Raw genomic sequence first — 23,314 nt, 5'->3', positions numbered from 1 at the left:
TCCTTACTCATCACACTACCCAAGTACTTAGATGCACTCACATTTCCATTTCTTCATCATCCAACCTCACTGTGCATTCAGTGACTTCATTTCTCTCAAAGACTACAACTTTACTCTTCCCTACATTTACCTTTAGATTCCGTTTCTTACACACTCTCCCAAACTCATTCACCAAGCCTTGCAATTCCCCTACGTCTTCATTTAACAATACAGTATCATCTGAAAACCACAGAACATGAAGTTTCCAAACGCTGCCCTCTCTCATTACGGCCACGTCTATATCCACTGCCCTACTTTGTATCTCTTTTATAACCCCATCCATATACACACTGACTAACCATGAAAACATGACTTAAAATCCAACATACAGTTAGAAAAATTCACTCAGTTTACCATCCACACACGCACTGCAGCCTTAGCACCCTCATATATCTTCACGGCAATCAACAGCTTCCAGTTTGCTCCATATATGAATTACGTTTCTCTCCCTCCTCTGGAAACTTTTCCGCAAATGACCTAAGGAAGAATATCCGATTTACACAACCTCTTCCCTTCCTAAAACCTCCCTGTTGTTCACCAACTAATTCCTCTGTTATTTCCTTAACTCTGTCACTAAGTATCCTACCATATAAGCTTCCTATTACACCAAGAAAACAGATGTGCCTATGACTGCCACACACTTCCTTTTCCCCTTTTCCTTTGTACAGGGGAATAATTATACCCGATTTCCAATCTTCCTGGACTCTACCTTCCTCCCAGGCCTATCTGCACAACTTCCATATCCATTTCACTACTACTTCTGCCCCTCATTCAACACTTCACCACACACTCCATTAATTCCTGGGGCTTTTCCCATTTTGACTTTCTTCATTGCTTCCACTGCTTCCATCCTACTGATCTCTTCTTCCCTTCCCATCTTACTCCTTCTCCTAGTTATTTCCCATCCACTTATTCTCGCTTCACTTCATTCTCCATGTTTAACAATTCCTGAAAGTGTACTCTCCATCTGCTCACTTTTTTTCCCTTTTCCACTATTAGTCTACCAATTTTATCTTTCACCCCCTACTACTTATCTTCTTTATCACCCTGTCTAACTCTTTTTACTTTCTTCCAGAACATTTTCTAACATTCCCTTCACTTTACACTCAAATTCCTTCCAAAATTCTTCATCCCGTCTCTTTGTACTCTCTCTTACTGATCTTTTCATCTCTCTCATTCTCTCTGCACATAACATTCCATTCCGTCTCACAACTTCATGCCTCCGTTTTCCTTCTACTTACTATATGCTTTCTTCTTTTGCACCACAGGCACCTCTTCGTTCCACCTTACTATTCCTAGGACCCCTTTTCGTCTTCTCTTCATAATAGTTATACTTCAACGCCCGTATTTACAAAGATTCTAACCAATTTACAGTATAAACGATTGTTCATAACAGTTAACTCTCATCACAGAAATATTTAGTTTTTCTGATTTTTTCCTTCACTGTTGTGTTTCATTTTATTGTCAAAAGTTTGGTAGTTGTATGAATAAAGACGGACGTATGTACCAGTAATAATACGGAGCCTAAGCTCAGAAGTATTTATAAGTAAGGATCCAGACAGATGGGTGTAATTTTCTCCTTTTTGACTCATACCGCCTGTAGATTTCAGTCAATTACAGTTATGACCACTGTCAGGAATATTTGATTACACAACAGTAATTACAGAAAAGGACGGAACAAGCAAAGAGTAAGGGGAACCGTATTTACAAACTCTCCTATGCTTCAGTTGTGTACAAGATTGCTTTATACACGCTTGTCTTCAATCACTGAACTGCCATACACTTCACCACCAAAGCAGAATTAATAATGAAATGAGAACATACAACCAAGCAAATGAACTTTCGACATTAAGGAACTGTAACTTTTATATTTGCTTATCATAACAAAATGGAAAAGATCCTCTTTTAATACGATACGTGAATTAATTATAGGTGTACTTGTGGGGAGGGGACAGCCACTTCCCAACACCGACCAAATGGTGGTGAGGGCAAGTGTGGTGTCGCCTGATGCCTCCAGCTGTTATCATGCACATGGCTCCTATGGTGATGATGGTGATGATCGTAATCTTGTTGGCTTAGGAGGCATTCTAGCACTACTTGCTTACTAGTTAATTAGTAAAGAGGACACGTTAATAATTTCTCGAAAACCTTTTCATGAAGTTTGGTCAAAATCGGACCAACACAACTTGATAATACCGTTAACACACACACACACACACACACACACCTAAAGTTACCGTTCACCCATCGCATTACCACGCACGCGCAGGTGTAATAAATTGTGAAGAAGAGTTGAGAAGCCTCCTACGGCGCCTAGAGTACGGCCTGGGGTTACATGATGCTTGTACAGGATGGTCCATGTGTTAGGCATCTCATATTTCCCGTGCTGAGAGGACGTTCTAGTCAGCATTGCTAGTGTTTACATTGCATCGTTTTCTATTCACATAACCCAATCATGTTTAATAATGTTTGGCTTTTTAACATCCATTGACTGTACGGTAACTTATACCAGTGTCACTAAGCAGACTGAACCTACCCTGCAACACACGCGAAGAAGGGCGCAAAATACACACCATCCTGTATACTGTATTTTACCGGGAAAACCGAGTATCTTTTGCTTTTATGTATCCCACCCTGAAGTGAAGCAGTCCCACGTGGCTCAAATGACTCTACCCACCTTCCCGTATCACCACTTTGGCACTAAATCCTACCGTCCATACTGAATACTCTCGTGTCATTCAAGGCTGGTTTAGTGGTATTAGCGTGGCTGTGTTTATAGAATATAGGTAGCTGTATTTAAACAATAACCAAAATTTCAATCATTCTCTACACCAGCCTGGGACAGTGGGATCGAGCTAGCGTTCTTTCAGTCAGCAATGTATTATTCACTTCACCCCCCACCCTTCAGTAAAACCTGAAGTCATCACCTGCCAACCAAAAGTGATTTTTAGTATGGCCAACTTCAAGACTGGCAGCAGAAAGAGCATCATGGGATATGTTTTGTGCCTGAGCCTGAGCTAATAAACATAGAGAGAGAGAGAGAGAGAGAGAGAGAGAGAGAGAGAGAGAGAAACTAGAAAACACTCAGAGGGAGCATACCTTCGCCAATGCCATTAAAAAGGACCCAGATCCGGATCCGTGGAGATATTGTGTGGAATACATAGGATCCGGATCCGCCCCTAAATTTAATCATTTGTTCCATGGCCCATGGCCCACCCTTCCAAAAAATTTTATTGAAATTCGTTGAGAACTTTTGACGATAACGTGTGGACAAACAGACAAACATAGGTGAATATATAACCTCCTCCAACTTCGTTGGCAGAGGTAATGACATTCAGACACCAGAAGTAATTTGCGATTAGAACAACGCAGTGACTTACTACTCTCATCAGCCTTACGTCTGAGACGGATAACAAGGCAATCTCGTGTTACACTCGCTGTATGTACTGTACACATGTAACGCGGTGTGAAAATCCTTTTATGACTATTTTACTAGTCCTTATTGAAATAATCCTAGATTATCACAATAAAACAATGGGTAATATGGCCCGGCTGGTGTGTGTGTGTGTGTGTGTGTGTGCAACATTCTCTGTTGGTTATTTGAAAGTAGTGTTATTCTTATATAGGGAAGGGGTTACTCAGATTTGTCCAGCGTACGATGCACAATGTAGTATCCTGAAGTGCTTCCCTGTTTGTCCCTTAAAATATTTTTCTTTTTCTTGCCTTTCGGACTTCGGGCATTCAACGAACATTTCGTTCACTGAGGCCCAACAGCCTCTCTGGGTACGACTGATGGCCTTACACACCAAGTTATAGCACAGCTGCCTCGCTCAGAACTGGTGTGGTGGTATTTGTAGGCATGGTATTACAACATGTCAGTGGATCCTGTGGAAAGAGAAATTTAGGTTCCTTTTTTGTTCTCTGCCGCAACCTGGGATCGATTTTGTTTCCATCTGGACTGCACTCCACCTCCATACTACTTGACCACCACATGACTGACACTAGAAAACTGACACTGCTGGAACTTCAAGGCTATAGTACTTTCATTTTAAGTTAGCGAAAACTATCATCCTTTGAAATTTATTTTCCGAACATCGAGAGCAGAGAAACGTAACACTAAGGATGTACGTCCATTGTCTGTCACTTCTTTGTAAGTAGTACCATGCTACAGTGCTATTTTTTTTCTGTATCTCAACAATCTAGGGGGAAGGATGCCAATGGAAGGTTAATTTAAAGTAAAAAATGTACAGTAATGCAAAGAGTTAAAGTTGACACTTGCAACTTATCAGCAGAGAGGAGGTGATGAGGCCTTGCATTTAATACCAAGTATGGCAATAGAATTCCGTCATTACATTATAATTACGGGGCTTGACATTAATCTCTGGTAATCACAAGGAGAGTGGAGGGAAAACACGAGGGTGGACGAAGTCGGAAGGAGAAAAAGGAAATTGGGAGAAGCAGAGCAGAATAATTGGTGGGTGACGAAGATGGATGTGGAGCACCAAGACGGAGTAAAGAGTGGGGAGTGGAATGAGTAAGATGTATGGCAGGAAGGGAGGGGGAAGGAAGCTCAGATTAACTGCTGAGCTCGATAGCGTATTAGCTTTATTATATTCAGCTTCGGTTGACTCATGTATTTATGAGGTTAATGAAGGCTGTATCTGACGTTTCCTGTTCCAAAAGTCTCTCCTAATCCGAATGAAATCGTCTGTAGATAACAAGAATAATATACACGTCATCTGCGTGAATGGTTTAATGCTTATCAGTCACATAAGAGTCATTGAGATTGATAACTTTTTAATTAGTTCCAATTCTTCCACCCCCCTCCATTAAGATTTACAATACCGTAATTCAATAGACTTCTCGTCTCCAACTGAACTGTCGGCAGAGAATGGATTATAGGGTAATGACTGAGATAACTGAAAGCTGGGAGAGTAAGGAAGACAAGAATGAGACAGAATACAAAGGCGTACAAAGAGAAGGCAGCAGCAACCTATCTATTGTTTTTTTTTAAGGCAAAGTATTATAAATTAGGTGGTAGAATGGTTAAAGCACCCAGGTTGGAGTAACAGTCTAGACAAGAGCGGGGGTTCAATCTATAGGACCTGAATGGAGGCTTATCAACCATGTAATGCCACCAAAGGAGTTTGGCTGTTTTTTTTTTTTTTTTTTTTCAGAAAATGAACACAAGAAGGGAAACCGAAATGAAGGAAAACAAAATCCTTACACCAACTACAGGTGTCCTCCATTAATTCAAAAAATGGAAAAGAAAAAGGCTATAACCGTTGGCCTTGAAATGCTGTAGGCCGAAGTTGAGGGGGAAACTAACGTGGGGAAAGATTTCCAAAGAGAAGCCGCTCGGGGAATAAAGGAATTCTGACATCCTGAAGTTTATGCAATACGGCAGTGCTACGGCAAAGTCATGACCCCTATCAGATGCTCGTCAGTGGCATATTGAATGCAACTTCATCTGCACATTTATAATAAAAACAGCTGTAAAATTATGCAAGGGAGGCAACATTCCTTCCTGCTTCATTTGTAACTGATGGCTAATTAAATATCTTTACTGCTTTGTTACGAATTTTGGCCTTTAAAATTGCCAAAGTAGCCTAGGCTCTGAACCCTACACCGCGAAATGGGCAATGTATTGACAGTTCCGGTGCAGCGTTCAGATGACTCCATCACTGATCGTGACTCCTTCCGTTCATTGCGCATGCACCGCCGGCTGCCAGACGTACGACTCATTCGCAGCAGAAGCCCTGCAGAGAGAAGAACTAGTGGGATGATTGATCATTTCGTACGCCAGTGGACTCGGAAATTTTGCCAACTAAATCCGTGCTGATTTCACAGTTCAGTCCCATAATTTTTACTACTTACTCTTACATGGCATTCTAAGATCTCTTTCTCCTCTGAACCGTATACAATGAGCCTAATTCGGCGGACCAAAAATAAGTTAAGGACGAATCTTCAGTAAACAAAAGTAGTTGCGTGTTGAGGAAGACAGATTACCCACTGATATTTTCATTTTGATTGTAGTTATGACCCTATTAAAGGTATTACGAGAGATTTACATGGCTTACATGTAGTTTCTTCGAAATTATGTGTGAATGTAATCAGTGGTTTCGAGATAATTAAGCCATTGCTAACGATAATGAAGTTGCATAAGCTGTTGACCATGGTGAAGCATAAGTAGAAATGTCAATATATACGAAATAACAGAAACAGATTACATATAGTATATATTTAAATGGAATTCCAAGAGATTTTGTTCAGAAACCATTTGACTGTCGATTCAGTGACTATAGTTGTGGGAAACGTGCAGAAACCACGAGATATTGCACTGTCAATAAAGCATAATAACCAGTGAGTTTTCTTGTCATTGGCTGCCATCCCTCCAACTCACACACCCCATTTCATATATTTCTCTCCATTCCATCCCTCCAGCTCATCCTTGGTCTCCCCTCTCATACTCTCCAAGTCAGACTTTCAACTAACTTCTTATCTTGGCCAAAACATCTCATTATGTGAACTATCATTTTCATTTACATATTTTTTGCTGCAGGTAAAAATAGCAACAGTTATACGTTTGGAAGACCTCTTTAAGTTGAGCTGAACAGGTAAGAAGCATTCTGATTTACCAGAAATGGGTTAGTTTAATAGATGTGGAGTTTAAGTTGAAATTCATGGTTAAACACTAATCCTCGTTATAATTTTTTGTGGTGGTTGCATTTTATAAATGAACTATAAGTGATTCTTTGTTTCACCTAAAACAGGACTCTGCTGGTAGCACTGCTGAACTTCAACCTTTCAGCATAGACTATTCGCTTCTGGCCAACATTTTAACAAAACCAAATAAGTATTGGAGATTTCATACGGTAAGGCACACCACTGCTTACTTTTAGATTAAATGAAGGTCCAAAGAGTCTAATGAACGAAGGCAGGAGCTTCAGGAGACAGGGAAGAGCATACAAGAGTGAAAAAAAAAAAATACTGTACTGATGTACAAGCCAAATACAAGGAGAGAAAAGCAGAAGTACGAACAGATGGAACAGACTTGAAGAGGACATGTAATAATGAATTCTTACTTCCATATTCATCTGACCCTCTTCCCCTTCCTTCTCTCATATCTTTACTTCTTCCCTCGTTTCCCTTCCCTTCTCCCCTCCTCCCTTCCACCACTGTTTACCTTCTTCCTTGCCTCATCTCTCCACTTATTACCCTCTTTCCCTTTCCTCTCTCCTTTTTCCCCTTCCCACCTCAGGTCGTCGATCCACCCATCTCCTCCACTGTTTCCCTCTTCCCTCCACATTCTCTCCCCTTCCTCCCTTCATTTTTCCTTCCCTTTCCCCTTCTCTCCCCTTCCTCCCTCGTTTTCCTTCCCCGTCCCTTAATACCCTCTCTGTTTCCCTGTTTCCCATCCTATTTTTTCCTCCCCCTCCTCTCTTCCCTCCCTCCTACTCTCCTTTCCCTCCCTCCCTTGCCTTCCCCTTCCCTCTGTCACCGTCATCAATAAGCTCTTCCGCTCGTGTGTGGGTCAAACAAAAGCAAGTCACCCATTCTTCTCCCATGTTTTTCCTTTCATTTCCTCCTTAACCCCCACCTCCCCTGCCATGCGATTTCCTCTGCCTATCCGATTTCCTTCCATGCAGCCGTCAGCTCATTTTCCATGCCCCCTTTCCGCTTTTTTTTCCTCCCCTCCCTCTGGTTTCTCTTTTTATAGGTCTACTTTCATCTAATACTCTCTCTGCCAAACCCCCGTCTCTCTCTCTCTCTCTCTCTCTCTCTCTCTCTCTCTCTCTCTCACACACACACACACACACACACACACACACACACACACACACACACACACAACCATTTTGCTACACAGACCAGATGGCTGAGTGCGGGGTGTGGGGACAGCCAAAATCAGATTTCGCTGTGTAAGGATACACCACCAGAGAATTGTGATGATAGGCGTATGACGAGAAAATTGTAGTTGTGTTAATGGATACTGCGTTTGACAAGACAGACAGACAGACAGACACACAGATAGATTGGTAGATACAGATACTGAAGTAGATAGACTGATAGACAGACTGAAAGCCAGATGGATATAGATTTTAGTGGTATATAGCTACTGTTATATGAAGGACTAAAATAAAGTCAATGACAGTGATAATGGGCTACATATGAGGATGTGGACAGACTGGGGCATTAGAAAAAAGGTCCATCTATCTATCTATTGCCAGACGCTTCAATCCCGTTCGGGGTGGCCACAAACAAATCGCCTCCACGTCGCCCTATCCCCCGCCATTTCACTGCCCTGCTCCCAACTCACACCCCCCTCTCTCATATACCTTTCCACCCCATCCCTCCATCTCATCCTCGGCCTCCCCCTCTCTCTCCCCCCCTCCACCTCACTCACATACACTCTCTTCGTCAGTCTTTCACCCTCCATCCTCTCCACATGGCCAAACCACCTCAGTGTATTCCTCCTAATGCGTCCTATCACATCCACATCCACACCACAACGCTCCTTTATATCCTCATTTGTCAGCCTGTCTCTCCATGTGACTCCACATGCTCCTCTTAAATAACTCATTTCCACTGCTCTCACTATTGACTTGTGTCCTTCCAACACCGTCCAAGCTTCACTTCCATACGTTAGAGTTGGTATTACAATACTGTCATGTAGTAACTTTTTCACTTCCATGCTCACTTCCCTGTTTCTTATCACTGCTTTCAAGGAGCCAGCAACCTTTCTTCCCTGCTGTACCCTTTCAAGTACTTCACCCTCCAAACCTCCATCCTTACTCATCACACTACCCAAGTACTTAAACGTACTCACATTTTCCAATTCCTCACCATCCAACCTTGCTGAACATTCACTGACTTCACCTCCCTCAAAGACCATCACTTTACTCTTCCCTACATTCACCTTGAGATTCCGTTTCTTACACACTTTCCCAAACTCATCCACCAAGCCTTGCAGCTCCCCTTCGTCTTCACTCAACAACACAGTATCATCAGCAAACAACAGTACAGGGAGTTTCCAAACACTACCTTCTCTCACCAGGGCCACTTCAACATCCACTACCCTACCTTGTACCTCTTTTATTACCCCATCCATGTACAGATTGAACAACCATGGAGACATGACACATCCCTGTTTCAACCCAACCTTCATAGAGAAAAATTCACTCAGTTCACCATCCACATGCACTGCAGCCTTAGCACCATCATACATACTCTTCACAGCATTCAACAACTTCCCATCTACTCCATATATTCTTGATGCTTTCCACAATCCTTGTCTATCCACCCTGTCATATGCTTTCTCCAAATCCATGAAAGCCGCATACAACTTCTTTCCCTTCTCTAGAAACTTTTCCACTAAAGATCTAAGAATGAATATCTGATCTACACAACCTCTTCCCTTCCTAAAGCCTCCCTGTTCTTCTCCAACTAATTCCTATGCTCTTTCTTTAACTCTGTCAATAAGTATCCTACCATAAACTTTTCCTATTATACTAAGAAGACAAATGCCCCTGTGATTACCACACACTTCTTTTTCCCCTATTCCTTTGTACAAGGGAATAATTATACCTGACTTCCAATCCTCCGGGACTCTACCCTCCTCCCAGGCCAATCTGCACATCTTCCACATCCATTGTACTACTATCTCTCCCCCATGCTTCAGCATTTCACCACACACTCCATCAATTCCTGGGGCTTTCCCCAATTTAACTTTCTTCATTGCTTCCACAACTTCTATCATACTGATTTCTTCCTGTCTTCTCACCTCCCTTCTTCTCCCAGCCATTCCCCAGCCACTTATACTCGCATTACTTCCATCCTCTATGTTCAACAATTCCTTAAAGTGTTCTCTCCATCTGCTCACTTTTTCTCCCCTCTCCATTAGTAATCTACCATTTTTATCTTTCACTCCCCTGCTAACTTCTCTTCCACCCTGTCTTACTCTATTCACCTCATTCCAGAAGATTTTCTAACAGTCCCTCCACTTTACACTCAAATTCCTTCCAAATTCCTCATCCACTCTCCACTTACTCTCTCATACTAATATTTTCACCTCTCTCTTTCTTTCTACATATAACTCTCTCTTCCGCCTCTCAACTTCTTCCACGCCCCTATTTCTCATCGATTCAATGTATGCTTTCTTCTTTTGTGCCACAGCCTGTCTCACCTCTTCATTCCACCATGCTGCTCCTTGCACTCCCTCCGTCTTCTCTTCACCCCACACACCACATCACATGCTGCACATATTCCTTCTGTGAATATCCTGCACACACCTTCCACGTCCCCCATCTGCTCCAGTTCATAGTTGCCCAATCGTTCCTCCACTTCTCTCTTATATTCTTCCTTTTCCTCATCCTCTTGTAACCTTTCCACTCTCCTTGCAAATACTCCTTCCTCCCGTCCTTCCCTTCTTCAATTTCTCCATCTTATTTGGATCTTTATTCTGGCCACCACCAAGTAGTGGTCAGAAAGTCCACTCCCCCAACCTCTATATGCTCTTGCATCCATTACACATTGTCGCATCCTTTCATCCATACACACATAATCAATCATTGCCTTCCTTTCATTCAGTTCACCACCCACCCTTCTCATCACTCGCCATGTGTACCTGTGGATCATTTTGTGCCTGAAGAGGGCATTGGCTATCACCAACCCCCTCCCAGCACAAATGTCCACTAACGCGCTGCCATTCTCATCTATCTCAGCAGTCCACCAACTATTCCATCCACCATCACATTCCCTACTTTACCATTCATATCACCGATCAAAAACATTCTCTCATTCCTTCCAAACTTTTCCATGCACACTTCCACATTTGTCCAGAACTCCTCTCTCACTCTGCTTGCACAATCTTGCGTTGGCGCATACACGCACACAATCGCCCACATTTGTATTCCAACTTTCAATCTTACCCACACAATCCTTGACCCAACTGATCCATACTCTCTTATGTTCTTCTTCCATCTTTTACCCACAACTATACACACTCCTTCTTTTGCCCTCTCATTCTCACCTACTGCGTCACATATACCCCATCCATACTCCCATTCTCTCACACTCTTACCTCTCCATTTAGTTTCAGTTACTCCACATAGAAGAATATAGAAGAGAAACTTTACCTGGCAACTGACGGCAAAATAAAGAATTTCAGACCTTATATAGCTAACTACGGATGAGAATGAGTTTAGTATCACCATCATCATCATCATCATCATCAGCAGCAGCAGCAATAGTAGTATCAGTAGCAGCAGCATTTACTTCTTTTTGTGTCCCATTCGGAGAGTAAAGATACAGGGTTAGGCTGCTTAGATCCGACATATAAGGCCAAGGAGACCTGCCTCATTAACCCCTGAGCAGTATTATATCAGCAACAAAACCCGACCACCACTCTTACGGATTCCAACCGGTTGAAATGCCTGAACCCACAAAATCACCAGGTGTCATTTAATTGCTTCATTACCACCCAACATATCAAATGGCCTCCTGGTTTACAGGAAACCATTAGGCTTGTCACTCAATGTAGTCACCTGAAGACGGTAATCTTTCGAGTGAGTGTACTGTCAGATGTGGGCCCGTAGATTTAAACATTAGGATTTCAGGTTGAAAAAGACTCCGTATTACTACTGGATGCCTGAATGGGAGCTTAGATGATACAGTGTTACACCAACGGAATGCAGTTGATCTCTAATTCCCATACACTCTTTCAGGGCACAAGTAGAGAGTTTCTCTTTTGTGTGTGTTGCCCAATGTCACGACTAAACTGTTTACACATAGAACTGTCTCTGCTGCAGAATTTGCAAGAAGTAGGCTGGCCTCTGCATGACTCAGGAAGTCCAGTTTTGTTCAGTCCAAGACACATCAGGAACAAACATCCGCTTTCCTACTGGACGGTGAGCGTCATGTACCGTGATTATATCTGCGGTGCAAAAAGTCTACCGTGAATAAGGGTGGGATTGTGATAAATCAAAGTTAATATTGAACATAATTTTATAGTAAAACAAATTCATAAGGATTCAACTTTTTTTTTTTCAACTTACCTTACATTAAGTCAATTGTTTGGAAACTTTAATAATCTATATCACAAGACGGCTATATTATTAGTTAATTCAGTCATCTGGAGAGGGAAAATAATGCGTCATCGGATTGAAAGACTTTATCCCCAGAAACAACAGCAACAGCAAACATCATCAGCAACATGGGCCACACAGGGTCGTATTCTAAGAGGCTTTAGGAGTCCGTAACGCCTCTTCCACAGCAGTTTATGTCTATGTTAAAAATTATGGCGATAACACAACGACATCAGTAACATCTGAGAGAATGTAAGGATGTATAAAGTAAAATATATCGTCAAGGAAGAAGCACTACGAATCCTACTATGCCACCTAGAAATACTGCCACTTAGCACCACTGGCCAGAGCCTTTTAGCATCAGGGTGATTCCCATGGTCCGTTCGACTCACCACAGCCAGATGTCTCGTCGAAGGCTTTCCAGTACCTCACCCTTATCTGCCTATTTCTGTATCTAGTACATCGATATGTACTTTTAGGATATCCTTTATACAGTATCCATTCCAAGTATTTAGTAATAGAATAATTTACGAAAGAATTTCAAGGAATAATAAGCAAAATAAATCACAAAGGAAGCCGTACTATGAAGGGTCCGAAGCAAATGAGAATACGAGCCCCACAACCTGCCACCTGCTCACCCACAACACAGGATCCCCATCGTGAGACAAGGGGCCAGCATCTGGACACACTAATGGCTTTGCCTCACACAAATTACCACTCACGGTTCCGTTACTCCTGACCACAACAACATACACACAGCTGACAGAATCTGATTACTGGCACTGGGATTGACTCTTATTTACAATCCAGTACGAAAATAAATGGCCAATATTTATTTTTGATTGAAGCCACACACACACACACACACACACACACACACACACACACACACACACACACACACACACACACACACTTTTCTGGCTGACTACACAATGAAGCTGATGGTACAAATACGAGTAAAACCCCATTCACTCCCATTTGGTACACATTACAAGCATTTTTTCCTCTTTACACCAGGAGAGAGAGAGAGAGAGAGAGAGAGAGAGAGAGAGAGAGAGAGAGAGAGAGAGAGAGAGAGAGAGTACTGTATATTTCACAGAATTCGTTATGTGGAGGTTTGAATAGCCTCTTCAGTCCGATGGCGTATATTTTACTTTATCCATCTTATCTTTAGACGATCTTAGTCAATTTAAAAGGGAATTTACAAAACGGGCAAGGTTAAATATATATCTAATTAGCCTTTTCACTACAAAGATGCTTTTTTAAACTAAGACTCTATCTCTCTCTCTCTCTCTCTCTCTTTCTCTCTCTTCCAGACTTTTATTATATCCCTCATTTTTCGTTTAAAAAATTCTGCGATTTGTGTAGGTATTTGCTTCTTGTTTGTCCTCACCAGTTTATAAGACTATCTTTTCTCCTTATAATCTATTTTTTTTTCTTACTTTCTCCTGACGACTTTATTCAGCTATAAGCAGAGTTGTCGTACTGGAATAAGCCAATTATTGCCTTCAAAAGACACTTTATTATCGCACGGCTCTTCTAAGTTGAAAATCATATTGTGCCAGTAACTAGAGCGAAATAAACATGGAAGGTAGAAACTGTCAGAAAATACTTGACATTGCTAAGTTTACTACTCATAAGTACATAATATATATATATATATATATATATATATATATATATATATATATATATATATATATATATATATATATATATATATATATATATATATTAGCAGGGGTACCCGGTGCTGCTGGTCCAAAAAGGCGAACACTCTAATGCTAGTTGTTCCAGTTCAGTCTTTCTAATCCAGAAAGACCATGTACCTCTTATGTTTCTGACGAGGGATTATAAGAGGTCTATTTCAGCTTTCACAGACTAACGCACAGTATTTGTGAGCACTTGTATACTATTACCAGTTACCTCAAATGACCTCCAACTGGCGACCTCAAATGACCTCGGAGGTCAACCTCTCATAGCTTATGTCGTAAATGGAGGTGAAGTGAGTCTCCATGTCAAAAACTGGGCCGCTGGGTCCAGTCGTTCGAGGTTATATACTGGTGACCTCATTTGACCTCCAACCAGTGACCTCAGATGACCTCGGAGGTCAACCTCACGTAGCCTATGTCCGAACTGGAGGTAACGTGAGTCTCCATGCCAAATAATGGGTTGCAGGGGTACCCGGCGTAGCCCGCGCCAACAAGGCTAACACCACTAGTGGCCTTAGATGACCCAGATCTAAATTTTAACGCCCCTAAAACCATCCTTGGGTTGCCCTGATTCAGACTGTCTATGGGTCTGAGGGTCTCTCGCCCTTGGTTTGGGTGTGACTGAAGGACAAACAAACAAAAACAATGCGGCCCTTATGTATACCATCTACTCACTCGATGTAGTGCTGCTCTCGGATGTCTGCCCTTTTCTCTCCTCCATCCTTCTTTCCTTCCATCCTCTTCTGTCTTTCTTTCCTTCATTCTTTCCTCATCCTATTGCCTACGGGTGACTTTACACTCCCTCTTCTGTCTTTCTTTTCTCCATTCTTTCCTCTTCCTTCTGCCTGTGGGTGACTCTACACTAAGTGACAAGCAAAGTGGTTTCCTGTACACCTGGAAACCATTTACTACGCTAGGTGGTAATCATATAACCAAATTTTTGGCGCCTGGTGGTTTAGTGGGTAATTACGGTGCTCCAATCCGATTGAGTCAGTGAAGGTTTATATCCAAAGGGTGATTGGGGCTTACTGCTCACGTAATGCCACTCAGGGGTAGTGAGGCTGGTCACTTTCGTCTGAAATGTCAGGACCAAATTGCCTAGCCCCGGACTCCTACGCTCCTCATGGGGCACCGTAGGATTGGATGATGAATGAATGAATTATTATTACTATTATTATTATTATTGGTTGTAGTAGACAATACAATCAGTCAGGCTGTAAACTGAAAGAATGTAAACATAAAAGAAAATTTGACTAGTAAAAAAAAAGATTGCAAACATACATGTGTAAGTTTGGTATTCGTGACTGTGAGGCACTGTTTTATGACCATATTATAGTGCTTATGATAATGAACAGTCATGCACTTATTTTCATATTTTTCAAATTGAAATACTGTTTTATGACAAGGTAGAGGTGTTTATGAACATTTGGTGATGCTTCAAGACCATTAATATTGGTCTTGTGGATGACCATGACTGTGTACTGGTGTTTTTGGCTATATAGTGATGTTAATGACTATGTTGTGGAATCAGTTACCATGAGGTGGTAGTCCTATTCCTGACCGTTTAATGGTGTTTATAACCATATGTGGTGTTTATGATCTTTCGGTTGTGTTTATGAGCATATGGTGGTGTTTATGACCATGAGGAAGTGTTTATGATCTTGTGGTGGTGTCTATAACCATGAGGTGTGGTTTGCAACAATATAGCGGCTTTTATGGCGTTGCGTTGGTGTTTATGGCTATATGGTGGTGTGTATAACCGTTACCATGTAGTGGTGTTTATGACCATGACCATGTGCTGTGCTAATAGTCATGGCCAGTCTGTGGTGTTTATAGCAATTTTGTGAATGGATAACCATGTGACGCCGTTAACGACTATTAGGTGCTGATTATGACTAATACCGTGTGGTGATGTTCATAGTCATGTTGTATTGTTTATGGCCAAAGTATTTTGTTTATGACTGTTATGTTATTTTCCAAACAGCTGTGTTTGCGACCATTACCTAGTAGTAGTTATGACCATGACGTGGTCGTCCTGACTGTGTGGTGGTGAATGTCAGTACTTCTTAATCTGGTGATTGGAAGGATGAAATTATTTTGGGAGTGAATGAAACTAGGCTGGTGAATAAAGGGTGAACGAAAATTGAATGGTAAATGACATAATTTAGACAGGTTTTATATTACTTTCTATATCTTAAATGTAGGCATAATATGTTATGACACAATACACCATGTAACTACAGTTGTTTTACAGTTTACTACAATTCTGTTACAACTACAGTTATTTAACAGCTACATTAACACGATGTAATTACGGTTATGTTACAATATTACTACACTTTTGTTAAAACTACAACAATGTAACAGTTGCATTAACACGATGTAACTACAGTTATGTTACAGTATTACCAATGTATAAATACAGGTATATGTATAATGCCTGTTATATATTCACAGTTACTGTATGCAACTTCAATATATCACTACTAGATATTATGCCTCTATAATGTCATTTCAAGATCATGATGAATATCATGTATGTTTGTTCAGTATGTTCATATCAATGCACCATGTTACTATATGTTTTATAAAATTGTAATATAGACAGACGTCATGGGTACGACAGTTTGGCGTGACTGAGTGATATGTAGGCATAATATGTTATCACGCAATACTATATGTAACTATGGTATGTAACTATATAGCTATAGGAAACATTATATAAAACTGGTAGTTATGTCTGAAGTTCTCCAGGAAGAGACAACTACACGTTCCCTAGCTTAGACTAATTAAGAATGCCAGACACCTCTGATCAGGTGGTGGAAACATGACCGACACCCACCCACACATATACGTACGCACACGTACACACACAAACTTTAACCAGAAGCCAGTGGGGGATATAAGTCCGAAATCACATGTAGGAGGGTTAGAGAGAGCCAGAAAGAAGAGGTTAGAGAGAGCCCAAGAATACGATCGAGGGCTGAAGGCAGGAGATAGGGTCAGCTAGGAGGCTTGCTGTCATGCTACATAACACTGTCAATCACACTTCGATTTAACTGTGAACAATAAACTCCGTAACCCAAGAGTGCTCTGTAACTCACCTCACTTACAATACACAAAGGGGGAAGGGGAGAAAGAGAGAGAGCTACCTATTCACTCTACCCGACGACGCACCATTTTACTAAGCAGTGGCCCATTTTAAACTCCACTGGTGATAGAGGGGAAGCCATTAATCTACAATACACCTACAATCTCTCCATCTAATCAAACCCCTCGGCTATGTTCATCGATACACATGGGCATCGTCATTAGAGGGGTTAGTAAGCTCCTATTGCCGTTTAATAGCTGTGGATCAGGAAATCTGATATGTTTTTTTATTCTCTATCTATGGCTTTTCAATACCAAAGTAGCAGGAAGTTTCTCAAATATAACTTTTTTAGGGTGACCAGATGCGCTAGTTGGACCATAAATTTATAAGTAAAAGTATTTTGTTTGTCAGATTTATTTGTGGTAAACATACACAATAAGAAAACATGTTTCTTAGAATCTAAGACTCAAAGTCCTATGGCTGTTGGTTATGTAATCAAGAAGAAAATAAATGAATCTTTTGTGTTGAAATGTTTATCACATTTAGTTTTCTTTTAGTAGTTTTAGGATGTTCACAAGCTTTGATAAAATAAACACATTAGTAATGAATTTAATTATGATTTTTCTCATGTGGCAAAATGAATCACTGTATATATTATTTTATACACAAGGGGGAATCAGACAAAAATGGCAAGCAACACAAGGAAATTTAGTTGCAGATGAATGAAATTTTGTGATGAAGTCTGGAAGGTGGATGACTGAAATTTTTTAAGAGGCACTATGTATACAAGTATACTGCGCTGTCTTAGGACCATGACTGTTGTGTCGATGACCAATTGGTGGTGTGTACGACCCTGACCGTGTGGTGGTATGTATGATGATGTTGATACGGTGGTGGGTTATGTGCATGAGGAGTTGTTTATGATTATATGACCATATGGAGGTCTATATTCACATGTGGTGTTCTGACCAATTAGTGATGATTATGATCTCTCCTGTGTCGGTATTATGTTAAGTGGTGTTCAGGGATTATGGTCCAACGATGTCCATACAGAACTAGCTCTGCTCGGACAATTCTCACACTGGTAGCTCTCAAGACAAGGAGAAAATACAGAAAAAAAAAAAAGAACACTATTGTGATCTGCATTGTCCTTTCTGACTCTCGGGCTCACATTCAAAATCAACTGCAAAGCATCGGTGTCAAATTTTCTAATGTGTTGTGTAACATCAAGTTGATTATGTGTATTTTTTTTTAGATAGGAAATTAATTAGAAGCAAAACAGGATTATTATTTCTCCTTTTGAATGACGCAGGCGCAGGGGAGGGGCGCATTTACATGGTGGTACCAATCCTGGCCGCTCCAGTGCCAAGTTATAAACGTCTCTTAACTATCACCCTTCACCCCCCCCTCCCCCCAAAAAAGGGGGATAATGTACTGCAGGAGAAAAGTTAAGACAGTCTGTATTCAACTGAGCTGATGCCCACTTGAGCCTACAAGAGCATTTTTAACAACAATAATCAAAGACTAAATTTTTAGAGTCGGATGATGAAAGGAAGTGTGTGTGTGTGTGTGTGTGTGTGTGTGTGTGTGTGTGTGTAGGGGGGAGAGGTGGACGTGGAGATGTGGACCACGGTGAAAGGGGGCGAGACTCCAAACAAAGGTTGAGAACCACAGAGTCAGAAGAAAGCATTTATATAAGAAAAAGTAGACTTCCTTTTCATATGGTCCCAAGTTAGTTTGGCTACAAGAGTCCGACTGTAGATGGCTTTGGGATTTAGCAACACCTCTTCCTAAGCAATCTGTTTCGCAATTAATATTTTCTTCATCTCGTACGTTAAAATGGCAAACTCTGGCGATAATGATAATATATAAAAGATATTGTGTGGTAGGTGGGGGCACTCACCATCCACTCATTCGATGTAGTGCTGCTCTCTGGTGTCTGCCCTTTCCTCTCCTCCATCTTTCTTTCCTTCCATCCTCTTCTGTCTTTCTTTCCTTCATTTTTTCCTCGTCCTTCTGTCTACGGGTGACTTTACATTCCCTCTTCTGTCTTTTTCCTTCATTCTTTCCTCTTCCTTCTGCCTGTGGGTAACTCTACACTGAGTGACAAGCCAAATGGTTTCCTATACACCAGGAAACTATTTACTAAGCTGGGTGGTAACCATATAACCAAATTTTGGCGCCTGGTGGTTTAGTGAGTGATAATGGCGCTCCAATCGGCTTGAGCCGGTGAAGGTTTGTATCCAAGGAGTGGTTGGAGTTTATTGCTCACATAATGCCATTCAGGGATGAGTGAGGCTGGTCACTCTCATTCTAAATGTCAAGACCAAATTGCCTAGCCCCGGGCTCCTACGCTCCTCATAGGGCACCGTAGGATTCGATGATGAATGAAATAAATAAATAAATAAATAGATATTATATAAATGATATATTTTCTAAGCAATAAACAAGGAACCAAAGGCCAGGAGCCCACAAACCATTCCTTCCAAGAAAAAAAACAAAAACAATACAAAAGAGAGCCAAATTTAAGATCCGCTCATTTCGAGATGCCTCGACACTGCATTTGAAAGGCTGTAGATTACAGGAAGTAGGAAATATACAGACAGAGGGAGACAGTTCCAGAGTTGACCTGTTGCATAAATGAAGGACTGGGAGTACCGGTTAACTCTTGCTTTAGAGAGTTAGACAGAAAAGGGACGAGAGTTTGTCGCTACACAGGTGCTGCGCACCTGTTGTAGAGGTGGAGGGATGCAAGCAGACATTTCAGAGAAGCAGTGACCATTGAAGTAGCAATAGAAAAGAGATAAAGATGCAACAGTGCGGCAAAGAGACAGAGGTTGAAGAGAGCCAGTAAGAGGAGGAGAGTTAATGAGACCAAAAGCCTTTGACTCCACCCATTGAGAAGAGCTGTATGTGGGGAGCCTCCCCACACATGAGAGCTGTACTCTTCACAGGGGCGAATAAAATCCGTTTATAAAGTCAACAACTGTGCAGGGGTAATGAAGTTACGGAGTCGGCCTGGCACACCCAATCTCTTGGAAGCAGATTTTACAAGAGATGCACTATGATCTATCCAAGATAAATCCCGAGTGAATGAAACCCCAAGCATGTTCAAGGATGATGCAGGATTGAGCTGGATATTATTAAACGTTAGTGGGTACTCCTGTGAAAGATTGTGTCGGACTGATAGGTGTAAAAACTGAGTTTTTACACTGAAAACAACGAGATTATTTTTCCCCCAGCCAGAGATATGAGCCAAGTCAGACATTAGGTGTGCCATAGCCTCATCCCTTGTTTGTTGAAGTAAATGCTGAGATGGACGTTTCGAGAACCGAATGGAAAGGTGAAGGGTGGAATCATCAGCATATGAATGGATAGGGTTAGATGTGCAGCTTAGAAGGTCATTGATGAGTAAAAGGAAGAGAGTTGGTGATAGGACAGAGCTCTGAGGAACACCACCGTTGATAGATCTAGAAGAACGATGGCCGTCTACAACAGCGGCTATAGAATGACCAGAGAGGAAGCTACAGATGAAGGCGCAGATAGAAGGATAGAAACCATAAGAAGGCAGTTTGGAAATTAAAGATTTATGCCAGACTCGATCGAAAGCCTTTGAGATGTCAAGTGCAATGGCAAAGCTTTCGCCAAAGTCCCGAAAGGAGGATGACCAGGAGTCTGAAAGGTAGGTGAGAAGATCACCAGTGGAGCGTCCCTGATGAAATCCATACTTAAGATCAGAAAGAAGGTTGAGGTAGGAAGAATGCTTTAAAATTTTTCTGTTAAGAATTGACTCGAAAACTTTTGAGACAGAGGATATTAAAGCAATTGGACGATAGTTAGAGGGTTGGGAACTGTCACCCTTCTTTGGGACTGGCTGAATGAGAGCAAACTTCCAGCAAGAAGGAAAGGTACAAGTTGACAGACAGGGGCAAAAGAATTTACCTAGGCAAGGTGTAAGCACAGAAGCACAGTTCTTGAGGACATCAGGAGGGACCCCACCAGGCCCATATGCCTTGTTAGTATTAAGGCCAGTGATGACAGAAAATGCATCAGCTGAAGAAATTTTAATGTCAGCCATGAGGAAGTCGGAGGGGGGAAGTGATGGAGGAACAGCAGTAGAATCGTCTAAGGTGGAACTGGAGGAGTGTCTGAGCAAAGAGATCTGCTTTATCAGTAGAAGAAATAGCTACAGACCCATCAGAGTAGAAAAGAGGAGGGAAGGTTGATGATGTAAAGTTGTTAAAAAGGTTTTTGGCAAGGTGCCAGAAGGAGCGGGAAGAATTCAAGTCGGAGAGTTGAGAGCATTTAGTATGGATGAAATTATTTTCAGCAGAGCGAAGAACAGACATAGCACCATTCCGGGCAGAAACATAAAAAAAGTTGCGATTCAGGGGTGGGTTGGCTCTGGTACCTTTTTATAGGCCCTCTCCTTGTTGCACACAGCATTAGAACAAGCGTGATTAAACCAAAGCTTTCTTGCATTAGTCAAAGGATATGAGAAAGGAATGTATGCTTCCATGCCCGATAGAATAACCTCTGTAATGCGCAAAGCACACTCAGATGGCTCCCGGCCATGGAAGCAATAATCATTCCACGGAACATCAAAGACGTACTGCCTGAGGGCCTCCCAATCCACAGCTCCAAAGTGCCACTGTCGATGTTTCTTTGGGAGGGCCACAGGCCGTACCAGAGTGATAGGACAGGTCAAGGTAATAAGGTTGTGACTGGAAGAGCCCAATGGAGAGGAATGATTAACAGCGTACGCAGAAGGATTAGTTGTTAGGAAGAGGTCAAGTATGTTGGAGCTCTCTCCAAGGCGGTCAGGGATATGGGTAGGGTGCTGTACAAGCTGCTCTAGGTCATTAAGGATAGAAAAGATGTAGGCTTGTTCACCGGTGGATCAGTGAAATGAGAGGAGAACCAAAGGTGGTGGTGAACATTGAAATCTCCTAGAATAGAGATTTCAGAGAAAGGAGAAATGGACAGAATGTGGTCCATCGTAGAAGTAAGATAGAATTTTTCATAGCCAGTAGAATTTATATATCAATAACTAATAACAGACAATCAGTGTGGAATAGGCATATCAAATCACTGAACAAAAGACTCTACGAAGCCAAAAATGCCTCTTAGAACACAGCACTAAATTCTGTTCTTTATGTCCGAAGAAATCATTTCCTTAACTGCTACTGATCTCAGAGTAAGTTCCATCTTCCTCTGCTTATGCCTATGTGGATTTGACTGACTGGCAAAAATGGTATGTAGGGTACGAGTGTGTAATAAATGCAAAGGTGTGGGTAAGCAGAGTCCAGGCAGCAGCGGGAGGGGTAGCGGAGGAGGGGCATTAGGAGCGATTATCACAACAGACGTTGGATAGGGGACACGCAAGGCTGAGGAGGGGAGGGGGCAGAGGAGGGTGTTTGAGAAGAGGAATGGGAGGGGAATCTTAAACATATTTCCATCGATTCTCTGTTGTAGCTAAGAGTTGCTTTTGACGAAAGAACAAGGGAAAAGGGAAGATTCTGTACTCTAATAGCCTAGTCCTTCGTACTAAATGAAGTAACTAGTAACTTGCCATTTTTTTTCCTCCCATAACTAAGATTTCGTATTGTACAAAGAATAAACAGAGTATGAAAGATGCTGTTCTCTTCTCTTTCCTAAATCAGCAACAACAACTGTTAAGACAAGGTCCTGATCGTCTAACTGAGAATAGAGGCTCAGCTGAACTGCTGTTGTTTTTGTTGTTGTAGGCCCACGCTGATCTAAGTGAACCTGCGGGTTTAAGTTGCCCCTATCCAGCGGTCCACCATACTCCATACGGCAAATGGAGAAGTTGTGGGATGCTTGTATAACCAGACAGTTGAGCCACTCGGTTACATCAGTGCCATGGCATGAAGACGTCTCTCACCCGCACCGGCCCAGATGGGTAAGTAAAGCAAGTGGTTTCCATTAATTCGGTGCCAAAAGAAGAATACCATGACAAGCTGAATCAGACTAAAGATAAAACGAACTTGTGTTCAACTTAAGACTGGTAGTTCGAAATGTATCCCCTAAGCTACATAATATCGTACGGCGGTAGCAAGAGAGTTAAAGAGAAAAAACGGGGACGGGTATGGTGGTCAAGTGATGTCTTTTGAATTTTGTTACTCCTGCCTGTAGACAAATACATACAGTGTATATATATATATATATATATATATATATATATATATATATATATATATATAAATAAATAATTTGGTTTTATGCAAGGTATCCCCGAAGGGCTAAGGCGTTGCCTCTGGGTAGAGGACTTTTGGACTGGAGCATGTAGCATTTTGTGACCGGATGCCCTTCCTGATGTCTACCAATGACCCTTGGGTGGATTCGATCCTCCGACCCTTCGG

Source organism: Coenobita brevimanus, chromosome 13 (genome assembly GCF_032717465.1).
Source record: "Coenobita brevimanus isolate Jiangsu-jjx chromosome 13, ASM3271746v2, whole genome shotgun sequence".
In the NCBI taxonomy this organism is placed as follows: domain Eukaryota; kingdom Metazoa; phylum Arthropoda; class Malacostraca; order Decapoda; family Coenobitidae; genus Coenobita; species Coenobita brevimanus.
Note: the sequence above shows the minus strand (reverse complement) of the source record.